Source organism: Trachypithecus francoisi, unplaced genomic scaffold (assembly GCF_009764315.1).
Source record: "Trachypithecus francoisi isolate TF-2019V2 unplaced genomic scaffold, Tfra_2.0 Lachesis_group3, whole genome shotgun sequence".
NCBI classification, from domain to species: Eukaryota; Metazoa; Chordata; class Mammalia; order Primates; family Cercopithecidae; genus Trachypithecus; species Trachypithecus francoisi.
The window spans coordinates 47,543,207-47,558,019 of record NW_022681468.1 but is presented as its reverse complement, the minus strand read 5'-3'; the positions used below and the strand labels follow the sequence as shown (position 1 = coordinate 47,558,019).

General features: G+C 38.1%; 1 protein-coding gene across 2 annotated transcripts in view; it reads right to left on the bottom strand.

Moving 5' to 3' along the window:
* Positions 1-14,813, bottom strand: part of SLC35F4 (solute carrier family 35 member F4) — a 297,365-nt gene that overhangs the window by 121,186 nt on the left and 161,366 nt on the right. The window lies entirely within an intron of this gene.

Here is a 14,813-nt window from a genome sequence, read left to right as displayed (position 1 = left end):
GATCCTTCTAAATTTCTTTGTGCCCCTTTATAGTCAACCCCTTCTGCAACCTTTAGCCCCTAGAAACCGCTGATTTGCTATCTGATCTATAATTTTTTTCCACAAAGTCATATAAGTGATATCATACAGTAGTTAGTCTTTTGAGTCTGTCTTCTTTAACTTAGCATGATGCGTTTGCAACTCATCCATGTTGTTGCCTATGATAGTTCATTCTTTTTTATTGCTGAGCAGTATTCCCCTGTATGATGCAGTATGGTTTATATATTTACCTGTTGATGGACATTGGGATATTTCTAGTTTTTGCAATCATGAATAAAGCTGCTACAAATATTTATGCACAAGCTTTTAAGTAAGCATAAATCTTCATATCTCTTGGGTAAAATTTAGAGGTGAGAGAGCTGACAAACTTTTCAGAAGTGACTACATCATTTTGCATTCCCATCAGCAACATATGAGAATTCCAGGTACCCTACATCTTCACCAGCACTTGGTATTGTGAATATTTTTTATTTTAGCCATTTTAATAGGTGTGTAGTAGTGGCCCACCATGGTTTTAATTTGTATTTCTTTAATGACTAATACTGTTGGTTTGTAGTTTTCTTCTCTTGTAATGTCTTTGGTTTTTGTGTCAGAGTGATACTGACCTCACAGAATAAATTGTAAAGTGTTCCCCTCTCTTTTGTTTTCTGGAGGAGATTATGTAGAACTGCTATTATTCATTCCTTAAATGATTAATAGATTTCACCAGTGAAGTAATGTGGGCCTAAAAGTTTTTAACTATTTTAACATATGTAAGATGACTTACATTTTCTGTTTCTTATTCCGTGAGCTTTGTTAGTTTATATCTTTCCATAAATTTGCCTATTTTATCTATATTATCAAATTTACTAGCATAGCTTGCTTATAATATTCTTTTATTACTTAATGTCTCAGGGTCTACAATGATATCTCCTTGTTAATTCTGGATACTAATAATTTTATCAGAAGGTATACTCCAGTTTTTCACTTTTTTCAACTTTTATTTTGGAATCAGAACGTAACAATGTGCAAATTTGTAATAAAGGTATCTTTCATGATGCTGAGGTTTGAAGTATGAATGAACCTGTCACCTAGGGAGTGAGCATAGTACCCAATAGGTAGTTTTTTCCCATCTTTATCCCTCTCCCTTTCTTCACCCTTTTATATTTCCCAGTGTCTATTGTTCCAATTTTTATGACCATGTGTTATTACCATGTGGTTTATAATCAATGCTTAGCTCCCACTTTTAAGTGAGAACATATGGTATTTTTTTTTCAGTTTCTTAAGGTGAAAACAGATCATTGATTTGAGACTTTTATTATTTTCTAATAAAACACAAAAATTAACTCAGGATAGATTAAAGACTTAAATGTAAAACCTAAAACCATAAAAACCCTAGAAGAAAACCTAGGCAATTCCATTCAGGACATAAGCATGGGCAAAGACTTCATGACTAAAACATCAAAAGCAATGGCAACAAAAGCCAAAATTGACAAATGCGATCTAATTAAACTAAAGAGCTTCTGCACAGCAAAAGAAACTATCAGAGTGAACAGGCAATCTACAGAATGGGAAAAAATTTTTGCAATCTATCCATCTGACAAAGGGCTAATATCCAGAATCTACAAGGAACTTAAACAAATTTATAAAAGAAAAACAAACCCATAAAAAACTGAGCAAAGAGTATGAACAGATACTTCTCAAAAGAACACATTTATGCAGCCAATGAACATGAAAAACAGCTCATCATCACGGGTCATTAGAGAAATGCAAATCAAAACAATGAGATACCATCTCACACCAGTTAGAATGGCAATCATTAAAAAGTCAGGAAACAAGAAATGCTGGCGAGGATGTGGAGAAATAGGAATGCTTTTACACTGTTGGTGGGAGTGTAAATTAGCTCAACCATTGTGGAAGACAGTGTAGCAATTCCTCAAGGATCTGGAACTAGAAATACCATTTGACCCAGCAAGCCCATTACTGGGCATATACCCAAAGGATTATAAATCATTCTGCCTTAAAGACACATGCACATGTATGTTTATTGCAGCATGATTTACAATAGCAAAGACTTGGAACCATCCCAAATGCCCATCAGTGATAGACTAGATAAAGAAAATGTGGCATATATACACCATGGAATATTATGCAGCCATAAAAAAGGATGAGTTCAGGACCTTTGCAGGGACATGGATGAAGCTGGAGTCCATCATACAGCAAACTAACACAGAAACAGAAAACCAAACACTGCATGTTCTCACTCATAAGTGGGAGAACACATGGACACAGGGAGGGGAACATCACACACTGGGGCTTGTCAAGGGGCTATGGGGAAAGGCTAGGGAGAACATTACGACAAATATCTAATGCATATAGAACTTAAAACCTAGATGACGGGTTGCTAGGTGCAGCAAACTACCATGGCACACGTATGCCTATGTAACAAACCTGCATGTTCTGCTCATGTATCCCAGAACTTTAAGTAAAATTTTTAAAAATATATTTTATTATGTAAATTGCTCTCTAAGCAGGTTTTAGGTCCATCCAACAAATTCTGATATGTTGTATTTTTATTTTCATGCCATTCAAAATATTTCTAATTTCTCTTATGACTTGCTCTTTGATACATTGGTCATTTACAAGTGTGCTATATATAATTCTAAATATTTAGGGATTTTTCAAATGTCTTTTTGTTATTTCTATTTTAACTATGGTCAAAGAGCATAATTAGCATAATTTTAAACAAATTTTTTAAATTTATTAAGGTTGGTTTAATGGCCCTGAATATGATTATGATAGAACATTTACAAAATTCATGGTCAGGCACAGTGGCTTATGCCTGTAATATCAGCACTTTGGGAGGCTGACGTGGGCAAATTGCTTTGAGCTCAGAAGTTCAAGACAAATCTGGGCAACATGGCAAAACCCCATCTCTACAAAAAGTACAAAAATTAGCCAAGCATGGTGATGTACACCTCTAGTCCCAGCTACTTGGAAGGCTGAGGCTGGAGAATCGCTTGAGCCCAGGAAGCAGAGGTTGCAGTGAACTGTGATTGCGCCACTGCATGCCAGCCTGGGTGACAGACTGAGACTCTGTTTCAAAAATAAAACAAAAAAACAACAAAAACAAAGACTATTCATGTAAGCAAAAATATTTGTTAAAATCCATTGCCAGAATAAGTTAACAGTCTGACATTTCCTTTTTATTATTCTCACTATACTCCTATATAGACATACATGTGTATGGGTATATATATATATATAGATATACACTATTACAAATGGAGAATCATACTGTACAATTACTTTGTAATCTACTTTTTGTCTGTAAGGTAGGATAAATGAGTGCTTAAGACATGAGGTCTGAAACAACACTGCTTGGGTCCAAATCCAGATTTCACCATTTACTGGCTACATGATTTGGGCGAAGGTTCTTAAATTGTTTGTGCTTCAGTTCTTCACATGTAAAATGGGGATAATAATAATAGCACCTATCTCATAGAGATTCTTAAGAGAATTGAGTTAATATAAACTACTTAGAACGACACCGGACATCTTCTTAGATTAGGTAAATATCTACTAGTTTCTATGATTGCTTTCCCCTATCATGGCTGCAGTGTAAGAATATGTCATAATTTATTTAGATCACACCCTAGTAATGAGCATTTAGATTATTTTCAGTATTTGCTATTACAAACTCACTGTGATAAAGGTCCTTGTTAGGGCACACTTAACAATTATATTCTCCCTTAGGATGAATTCACACAAGTGCAATTGCTATTGTGAAGAATGGACCTATTTTGAAAGGCTCCTAATGCTTTTGCCCAAGTCCCCAGAGAAGGTTTTTGGTTTTGTTTTTTTAATTCATTTACAACTCACCACTCTATAACAAAGTGTGAAAACATATCATTTTAGAAAGCATTTTTCAGTCTTCCAAGATACAAACTTCTTGAGGTTCAAGCAGATAATGGAATTAGAACACAAATTAATACATTAAGTTTCAAAGAGCTACCCTGAGAAAGAATTTTATTCCAGCACCACAGAGCATAAACATGTTACTTACTTTTTTTTTTTTTTGACGGAGTCTTGCTCTGTTGCTCAGACTGGAGTGCAGTGGCATGATCTCAGCTCACTGTGACCTGTACCTCCCTGGTTCAAGTGATTATCCTGCCTCAGCCTCTAGAGTAGCTGGGACCACAGGTGCCTGACTAATTTTTGTATTTTTAGTAGAGAAGGGGTTTCGCCATGCTGTCCAGGCTGGTCTCAAACTCCTGACCTCAGGAGATCCATGCACCTTGGCCTCCCAAAGTGCTGGGATTACAGGTGTGAGCCACTGTGCCTGGCCATAAACATGTTACTTTTATAAATGAATCCCAGAAGGATGACAGCACATGCCAACCAAAAAAGGAGAATTTGCTGTTTCATTAAGCATGTTAAGTTGTATTAATTAAATCTGGAAAATCAATGAACTGATTAAGGGAAATTGTATTAAGGCACTTATAGCTCTTTTAAGTAAGATGTAAGGCTGCCTTCTGAGGGAATAGACCATATAGACATTTTATGAAATGAAAATGTGTAATAGCATATAGAGTACATAGAAATAGAAATTTTATAAAGAAGAATGTTGTTTCCAATCATGAATATTTAGCTCTCTGATTTGATAGAAAAGTGCACTTGATACAAAAGAACAAAAATATAGAGGATTTGGGGACAATATCTTTCATGTTATAGGACTGAAATCCTTAATGGCAATGTTTAGGAAGGTGACGAATATTCACAAAGAGGCCCCCAAGCTTTTATCTTAACATTTTTTCGGATTAGACCCCATTTCCCCATGTGAATAGCAAATGTTCAAGAAAACTCTGCTCAGCAAGTAAATACAACCAAACCCTAGAATGCCTTACGTGCAAGAATTTCTTGTCGCCAAGAAGTGCGGATCATGAAACCAGGCTAGACATTCTCACTTATTAAGCCGGGCCTCAAAGGTAAACAGCATGAGGCTTTCTTCTTTCAAATCAAGATTTTTCATGGGATAAATTTAATCATACCAAATGTGCAACTCTCCGGGAAGCCATCTTACCTTAAGAAATCTACAGCAAAACAAAAAGGCATCCCTCTTTTGGGGGAAAGAATTGAAGAAATTCCATTTCTTTATAATAAACAAGCCAACTAGTAGAGAACAAACTGATCTACTTTAAGAACACATAGACCCAGGGAACCAGAAAAATTAGGTCCATATAATTATATTCATTTAAAAAGTCTCTAAAAGGAATTACCATTTCTTCTAAAATATAAATTCCAAGGTTAACTTTCCTTTGAGTTGAGAGCCTATGGAATTTTTGTGCAAAATTTAAGGTCTAATTGCACAGGATAACTGATTTACTACAGTAGTCTTCCCTTACCTGCAGGGGATACATTCCAAGATCACCAGTGGATGTCTGAAACCACAGATAGTACTGAACCCTATAGGTACTATATTTTTTCTTATACAATCATTTGCTTAATGATGAGGATACTTTCTGAGAAATGCGTTGTTAGGTGATTTTGTCATTGTGTCAACATCATAGAGTGTACTTACACAAATCCAGATATACAGCCTACTACATACCCAGGCTATATGGTATAATCTGTCGCTCCTAGGCTACAAACCCCTACAGCATGTTCCCATGCTGAATACTATTTGCAATTGTAACACAGTGATCAGTATTTGTGTGTCTAAACATTAAAAAGTGCAGTATAAAGACAGAAAATGGCACACCTGTATAGGGCACTTACCATGAAGGAAGTTTACAGGGCTAAGAGTTGCTCTAGGTCAGTGAGCAATTGGTAAGTGGGTGTGAAGTCCTAGGACATTACTGTACACTGTTGGAGATTTTACAAACACTGTACATTTAAGCTACTCTAAATTTATATTTTAAAAAATTTTCATCAATAATAACCTTAGTTTGTAACTCTTTTTACGTTATACATTTAAATTTAAAATTTTTTGACTCTTTTATAATGCTTAGCTTAAAACACACATTGTGTACCTGTACAAAAACATTTTCAGGACAGGCATGGTGGTTCATACCTGTAATCCCAGCATTTTGGGAGGCTGGGGCGGGTGGATTGCTTGAGCCCAGGAGTTCGAGACCAGCATGGGCAACATGACAAAACTCCATCTCTACAAGAAATTCAAAAATTTGACCAGGCATAGTGGTGCACACCTGTAGTCCTAGCTACTCAGGAGGCTGAGGTGAGAGGATTGCCTGAACCTAGGGAGGTGGATGCTGCAGTGAGCCAAGATTACATCATTGCACTTCAGCCTGGGTGACAGAGTGAGACCCTGTGTCAAACAAACAAAAAAGCAACCCCCCAAAGCAAAAAAATTATTTTTTATATCCTTATTCCATACTTTTATTCTTAGTTTAAATTTGGTCTTGCTTGCTTTCATATATATATATATATAAAGACAGGGTCTCCCTGTGTTGTCCAGGTTGGTCTCAAACTCCTAGGTTCAAGCAGTACTCCCACTTTGGCCTCCCAAAGTGCTGGGATTATAGGCATAAGCCACCATGCCTGGCCTATTTTTTTTTTTTAGCTTTTATACATTTTTGTTATTGTTGTTAAACACTAAGACACACACTTAAGCCTAGACCTACACAGGGTTAAAATCATCAATATCATTATCTTCCACCTCCACATCTTGTTCCACTGGAAGGTTATCAGAGCAATAACATGCATGGAGCTTTCATCTATGATAACAATGCCTTCTTCTGAAATACCTCCTGAAAGGTCTGCCTGAGGGTGTTTTACAGTTAAATTGTTTTCAAAAAATGAGTAGAAGTAGTACACTCTAAAACAATGATAAAAAGTATAGTTATAGTAAAAACATAAACTGGTAACATAGTCATTTATTATCATTATCAAGTATTATATACCATACATAATTGTATGTTATATTTTTATACAGCTGGCGGCACAGCAGGTTGATTTATACCAGCATCACCACAAACACATGAGTAATACAGTATGCCATGATGTCACTAAGCAATAGGAATTTTTCAGCTCCACTATAATTTCATGGGACCACTGTTGTATATATGGTCGGTCATTGACCTAAATGTTGTTATGTGGCACATGACTGTATAAACATACCTATGATAAAGTTTAATTTATAAATTAGGCACAATAAGAGATTAACAACAATAACTGATACTGAAGTTGAACAATTATAACAACCTACTATAATGAAAGTTATACGAATATGATGCCTCTCACACTCAAAATATCTTATTGTATTATACTCACCCATTTTTCAGACCTCAGTTGACCACAGATAACTGAAACTTTGAAAATAGAAATTGTGGATAATGGGGGACTACTATATATTTCCAATATTCTAGGAATGGGAAGGAGACTAGATATGCAATAATAATATGAAAGAGACAGCCATGAGAGACAAAGCTATATTCATAAGCTTGATTAGAGAGAGTGGAAAACAGGGTGCTTCAAAGGCCACCAAAATATTACAGGAAAACATACTTCTGCAAGGGCATTTGACCAGCCACTGCCCATCCCACCCTGGACTGGCATCACCCTTGTTATTCATCCTTGTAGCCAAAGATAATTATCTCAAAACAGTGAAGTAATCTTCTTGTATTTTCCCCTTAAAAGCCTTTGTCCTCCTTTACCCCCCTGAATACACACAGTTCACTATGGCACACTATTCCCATTGCGATACCCTATGCCCAAATAAATATCATTTTCTTAAAAAAAAAAAAAGGAAAACGGCGTGCATAACTGAAAACTGTTATCAAACCTGTGCCTGTTCTATTCATTTTACTTCCTTCTATTTTAAATAATATTCTGTTACAGTTGTGACTTGATATGTCCTTGCATATGACAGGTCATCATGTAAAAAATTCATTTAACTCTGGCATCTTTAATTTAGTTGAATAAAATATCTCATTCTACAAACTAGTAATGATAGTTTATCAAAATGTTTGCTCTGTGCCTCTGTCGTAAGGGTGAATATTAACAGAAACAGTGAAAAATATGTCAACTCCACATCTAATTTAAACATCTGAAGACTAAGAGATTTCAAAACTAATTTGTTCTAGGCCAGCAAATTACAGCACCAGCAGCACACTTTCTCTTCTCAAAGTGCTTTCCATTATTAATCACACTTTCTGCACAGTGTTCCTTCCATGAGCTGATTCAGTCTAATCCCCATTTTATGGATGAGTATTTTTGGGCATATGAGGAGAGATGCTAATCTTCCATATACTATAAAATAAAGGCAGTGGACAGTGGCCATAATCAATGAGGATAATAATTTTCTGAGTTCTGATCCTACATTTTCTGTGGGTTGTTGGGATATATTGCCTTTGTTTTTAAAAATACACACACATATACGCATATTCTTTATATCAAGCTACAGTTTAGATTGATTTTGCACACATTAATATAAAATGAACCACCAGCTCTTCTGCTAAGCCAGATGGCACAGCAGAATAATAGGAAACTAGAACTTTAGAGTCAAGCAGACCAATTCAAGCCACCTACCAGCTATATAAACCTGAGTACCATTTTCCTCCATCAACTTCATCTTCACAGACAGGTAGTGAGATAGAGCAAATGCAAGCAGAGTAACTGGCATGTAACGTGCTTGAATATCTGTTCCCTCCTTCCTTCCCCACATCATCAGAAAAATACAGTAGGTAGCAAATTAAATCAGTGTCCTTTACTACTTACTCTGAACAAATGACAATTTGCAAGTTTGCAGTGCATGGCTTTCAAATAGCACAGGGCAGGGCTAAGTTGGATTGTGCAATCCTCAAACATGCTGCTCCCAAGAGGCCGACAGACAAATGTGAGTAATCCCCTTGTCTTTACCATCACTTGTGCTGTCCAAAGGGCTAATGGTAGTGGCAACTGCCAACAAGTGGGCAGTGGTAGAGGTGAGCCTTTATGAACAGGGTTAAGCCAATACCAGATTATTATTCCCCAAACAATTAGGGGTCACAGCTGAGTGCAGCAACCTTATCCTTAAGCACGTCTATTTCCCCTGGATGCTAAACTTGACATAATCAAGCTATTCTCATATCCTTTTCACTTATTAGCATTAGGCTCAAAAACTACTCAGGAAATTATTTGTCATTCATCCTAAAGGGACTCACTCTAATAAGCTGAAAATATCAAGATAGCTTTTCAAATCACTTTGACACTGTTTCAATACTCTATTATTATATTTTGCCAGTTTGAAAACAAGTACCTTAAAGGGCTTCACTTTTTCCTAAAAAAACAAAAACAAAAACAAAAACCAGGCTGTATCCTGTTCCCTGGAAAATGAACCTCTGGGATGATGCAGTGAGCCACAGACCTCCAAAGACCCTTAGAATTCCAAGCTGGGATTTTCCACTACTGCCATCCCAGATCCAAAAACTAGAGTCTTAACCCCAAAGTATTTCTCTTCACCTTTTCTATAGCAAAGAACTATTTCTCTAGGCAGAACTTAGAACTAGAGAGTTCAAAAACGATTTTATTTTGGTGTGAAGAAACATAGACACCCAAAATTTTATTGCTTGACTTTGAATAAGTATTCTAACTTTTCAGGGCTCCACAGGAGTTGGAAGCAAGTTTGGCCTCTGTTAACCACCACTTTGTGGTTTCCTATGTGTAAAAGTCTGGTCGGATGGAAACCTCTGAACCAAGAGTTGGAAAGCTGGGGTTCTGGTCCTGGTTCTGATAATACCTGTGTGGGACCTGAACTTCTATGGTTTCAGTTTCTCCATTTATATAGTAAGTGTCAATGGCCAGATAGTAATTCTTACCTTTAAACAGATTCTGATGAAAGCTGGACTGTCTCCTTAGAAAGAAATGTTCATCATTACAAAGATTGGCATAAAATGTTAGGAGCTGCTCCAGCTCCTTTGAGGACTCTATGGTTACTATACTGGATACCCTGACAAGATATGATATGATAGCCACCCCCTAACAAGAAGGGCTATCTCCTGACACACTGGCCCCTGTTGTGGGAGACAAGGAAGAGTGGATTAAGGAGAAAGATGCATGAGAAGGCCAAGGTGAGATGTAATGACTAGATCAGTAGCTAAGATGTACTCTCCCTACACAGAAATTTAGGCCTCTGTGCAAAGAAAGAGCTCACTTCTGTGGCCCTGTGTGCATTTATACAGAAAGTCAACCAAAATGTCTAATTTACTGTTGATGTTATATGCATGAGAGAGCCCCTGGCCTGTAATCACTCCTTTCCTAGCAATACTCAGTCAGAAGCTCATCCTGCATACAAATTGCCCATCAGGGCTTCTTGCAACAGAGTGGAAGTCAGAAGTGCTCCTTAGTCAGTACCTCTTTCCCAATTAGGTCGAACAGCAGAGGCTGCTTACTAGCAATAGAATGTCACCAGCAGTACCTCAGTGCACAAAGAATTAGGATAAAGAATAATGCATAGTTCTGCATTGGCTACTGACTGGGCAGTACTATATCCAGCTCACAAAATTGTTCTGAGAATCAAATGAATTAATATATGTTAAAAACTTTGAATAGTGGCTGCTACAAAGAGAGCACTAATAAATGCTAGCTAGTAAAATTACTGGAATTCAATCCAGCAGTAGGTTTTGAATCAAACCTACTGCAAATGGAATCAAAAAGATCTTATTTTACTCAATAATTGAACAAAAGCACCAGAAGATAGAATATATGGTAAGTCCTTAATTCATTTATTTAGAACAATATAAATAGTGATTCTAGTGCACATACAGTTATTATTATAAAATCTAGCACTAATTGTATACTTCCTTTGCTGTTTCTCTGTCTGACGCCACCTTACTCCACTTATTCTATGCCCTTCTCTGCTCTACTCAACATCCCAGAAACCTGCCCTCTATTGACTCTTATGATATGGGCTTTCTAACTCTCTGACTTTTGACTAGGTCTAGACAAATAGAGGTACCAGCATGAGATGAAAGCAGATGTGTTCCTCCATGGCCAAAGCTCCTATTGAGTAGCCCCACTTCCATGACCCCAGCTTGCTCAGGGCTTGGGTATCACTATTCCTTCCCTCTGCTTCTTGAGACGAATGGATGATGACACTTTTCCACTGTGATTAGACTCTGAATGTTTCACCATCCCTTACTGGTCCCGTTAACCCTGTATATACCTCTACATATAGTCCATAATACTTTTTATTTAAAGCCTTTGACTGTCATCTGTTTCCTACTGGGACACTAACATACTGTCTTATTTTCTTATATAGATGTTTCCTTGAAGTTAGTTTTTTTCTCCCTAACTAGAGGTTAGAAGAGTTGTCTTCAACTTTTCCCACTTCAGACAGAAAGAACAATGTGTTCGGGGCACATGCCTAGTGCTCCACTCAATCCTGTGTTTCCCCCAAAAGAAGACACCTTTAAAGAAAGCATCTGTAAAACTTGATGTGCCTATTGCAATGAGTCTTTGTGCTTCCTTAGCTGAGCTGTTCTAGATCAATTGGATCAATCATTCTCCACTGTAATGTCAGCCTCAACAGAGGGCTTGAATCAACTGTGAAGTCTACCACAATGATTGGTTACTAATAATAACTATGCCTGCATATTATAGAGACTATGTCTATGTCTATGTAAAATATTTAAGGCAGATTCAAGTTTTTGTCAAAAAATGACATCATTGTCCTAGCTTACAGTCTAGTCTTCTCTTTAAAGTGAGAGGGAGAAACGGGTGGAATTACCAATGGAACATCAGGAATTCTATAGGAAAAAGCTGAAAATCTAACTTCAAAAATTAGACATGTTTATGAGACTGTCATATATTCACTTACTACATGTTTATTGAAGGTGGCCATGTTGCAGGCCTGAGTCAAGCAAGGATACAGCAGTAAACAACACAGAAATGGTTTCTACCTTCAAGGATCAGGCAGTGTGACTTAAGTTCATAATATAAGGAATGTCATGAAGAAAAAATTCAGATGCTATTTGAGCAAATAACAGGAGTCTCAACTTACCCTGGGTAGTCAAGGAAGGCTCTGTGAGGAAGCAAAGTTCACGCTGAGCCCAGTAAGACTGGCATTTGGCCACATGAGTGGAGAAGGTGGAGTGGGCGAAAGAAGGCTAGAACAGTATGTACCACCAAGAGATGGGAAAGAAGATCATGTGTTCAAGGAGCTGAAATAGGCCACTGTGGCTATAGCAGAATGAATACAAGATGAGGCTGGGGAAGTGGGCCAGATAATGCGGGACTTTGTAACCAAGTTAAGAACGTGAATTTTCTCTTAAGGCCAATAGGAAGCTATTGAAGGGCTTTGAGAAGGAAGGAGTCATTACCAGATTCTGAAAAGACCTCTCTGGCTGCAATAGAAAGGTTAGATTAATGAAGGCAAGAATGGATATGAAGAGACTGGTTTGGAAGCTGGTGTATTTAGTCCAGGCAAAAAATTATGTCAATTTGAATCAAGATGGAGAGAAGTATTTGGATTTAAAAGGTATTGGGAAAAAGAATCAGTAAAACTTTGAAACTGGGGGAATGTGGAGAATAAAGAAGGTGCAGTTTTGATAACTCCCATTTATCTGATTTGGGTAGCTGGATGATGAAGACGTTACTTCCTGAGATAAGGTGACACAGAATAAAGACAGAGCTAGAAGCATGATAATATGGTCTGGCTTTGTCCCCACTGAAATCTCATCTTGAATTTTAGTTCCCATAATCCCCACATATCATGGGAGGGACTTAGCGGGAAGTGATTGGATCATGGGGTGGTTTCCCCTGCTGTTCTCATGACAGTGAGTGAGTTCTCATGAGATCTGATGGTTTTAAAAGCATCTGGCGTTCCCCCTGCTTGCTTCTCCCCGCTGCTACCTTGTGAAGAAGGCACCTTGCTTTCTCTTCGCCTTCTGCCATGATTGTAAGTTTCCTGAGGCCTTCCCAACCATGAAGAACTGAGTCCATTAAACCTCTCTCCTTTATAAATTACCCAGTCTTGGGTATTTCTTCATATCAGCAAGAGAGTGGACTAATACAATAAATTGGTACTGAGGTAGTGGGGCATTGTTAGAAGATACCTGAGAATGTGGAAGAGACTTTGGAACTGGGTAATAGGCAGAGGTTGCAACAGTTTGGAGGACTCAGAAAAAGACAGGAAGATGTGGGAAAGCTTGGAACTTCCTAGAGATTTTGAAACTGCCTTTCCAAAATTATAACTGAGGAAATTATGACAGTGAAAGAAATCAGACCTAACTGACTCTATCTTGCTTCTAAACTTTAAGCTGTCCTTGTTCATTTCTTGGCATAGGCCGAACTAACTTTAGGAAGGAATTCAGTTTATGGCTTGACTCTGAAACAAAATTGATTAACAGCCCTTTCCCAAAAAGACCCCCTTATTGCCTGGGGACCAGTCTGCCTTTGCAGGACTACCAATTAGCCACAAGATTAGAAATTACAGTTTAGGGATCGTGCAACCTCTGGCTCCAAGAGTCTGAACCTCCCCCACTTGCTCCTGGGGATAACATCTCTATTGTAAAACCTAAGATCAGTGCTTGAGATATTTTGCAGACGCTACACTTGATGGATCAGCTGATGCCACCAAGACCAGTAACCTGGCTCAACCAGTTGTGCCATCCCAGCCAGGAATAGAAGACAGCAAGAAAATTTCACTTTGACCCCCTATGATTCCATCTCCAACCTGACCAATCAGCACTCCCCACTTCCCAAGCCCCTACCCACCAAATTATCTTTAAAAACTCTGATCCCCAAATGCTCAGGGAGACTGATTTGAGTAATAATAAAACTCTAGTCTCCCACACAGCCAACCCTGTGTGAATTACTCTTTCTCCTTTGTAATTCCCATCTTGATAAATCAGTTCTGTCTAGGTAGTGGACAAGGTGAACCCACTGGGCAGTTACAACTTGTTGAATGGTTTTGACTGAAATGCTGATAATGATATGGACAATGAAGTCCAGGCTGAGGTGTTCTCAGTTGGGGATGAGAAACTTGTTGGGAACTGGAATAAAGGTGCTCCTGCTATGCTTTGGCAAAGAGACTGGCAACATTTTGCCTCTGCCCTAGAGATCTGTGAAACTTTGAACTTGAGAGAGATGATTAGATCTCTAAGGTATCTGAGGGTAAGATCTCTTAGATACCCTACGGTATTTGGTAGAATAAATTTATAAGCAGCAAAGCATTCAGATGTGACTTGAGTGCTCTTAAAAACATTCAGTTTTATGCATTCACAAAGATATGGTTTGGAATTGGAACTTATCTTTAAAAGGGAAGCAGAACACAAATGTTTGGAGAATTTACAGTCCGATCATGCAATAGAAAAGTAAAACCCATTTTAAGAGGAGAAATTCAACCTGGCTGCAGAAATGTGCATAAGTAACAAGGAACCAAATGTTAATCACCCAGACAATGGGCAAAATGTCTCCAGGGCATGTCAGAGACCTTTACAGCAGCCCATCCCATCACAGGCCCAGAGGACTACGAGGGAAAAATGGTTTCCTGGGCTGGAACTCCTGCTCTGTGGAGTCTCAAGACATGGTGTCCTGTATCCCAGCTGCTTCAGCTCCAGTTATGGCTAAAAGGGGCCAAGGCACTGCTCAGGCCATTGCTTCAGAGGGGGCAAGCCCCAAGGCTTCACAGCTTTCATCTGGTGTTGAGCCTGTTTGTGTACAGAAGTCAAGAATTGAGCTTTTTGAACCTCTGCCTAGATTTTAGAGGATGTATGAAAATGCCTGAACATCCAGGTAGAAGTTTGTTGCAGGGGTGGAGCCATCATGGAGAACCTCTGCAAGGGCAGTGCAGA